Raw genomic sequence first — 661 nt, 5'->3', positions numbered from 1 at the left:
ATAAACTCATCATCTCCTGTACTGCACTATTGTTGATGGCACATCATACAGGTCTAGAAACTCACTGTGACTTTGCAAACTTCACCATGTACAAATCATATTTCAGTCTAAGATTGATCAAAAGAGACCTTTGTCTGCACAGTTCGAAGATAGTGAACCATCGCTGTAGAGATCCAAGAATCCCATAATCACAACAGAGAATAGCGATCTTAAACCTTACTTATGGACAGGAGAGTTAGTATCTAAGGAAGCTGATAAATTCCAGGCCCATCAGTTTGACTTTATCAGTGGGCAAGGTTCTGAGAAATTGGAAGGTAACAGCTCAGTCAGGGTCAGGAGGGATTTGTGAAGGGAAAGTCACAAAAGATGAACTTGAGTGTAGTTTTTGAGGAGGAATCAAAGTGGATGAGGTCATGTTTGATGTGTTCTAAGCATCCAAGAGGGCGCTGAAGGTTTCCTGATTGGTCAGAGGTTTGGATCTGGAGCTCGGGCTGTCGATGGTTTGGACTGGACTCTGTGGCTCCGGGGTCTCTGGAAGTGCTTAGGCAAATCCACAGACATTCAGTGACTCTGGAGGAACTCTCTTTTGCTCCTCTTTCTCTTGACTGCAAGGAGTGCTTCAGGCAATTTCTGCTGATGGCAGACGAAAACAAATTCCGTA

This window comes from Narcine bancroftii, chromosome 13 (assembly GCF_036971445.1).
Source record: "Narcine bancroftii isolate sNarBan1 chromosome 13, sNarBan1.hap1, whole genome shotgun sequence".
Taxonomy (NCBI): domain Eukaryota; kingdom Metazoa; phylum Chordata; class Chondrichthyes; order Torpediniformes; family Narcinidae; genus Narcine; species Narcine bancroftii.
The sequence above is the reverse complement of the archived record's forward strand: the minus strand, read 5'-3'. Positions refer to the sequence as shown.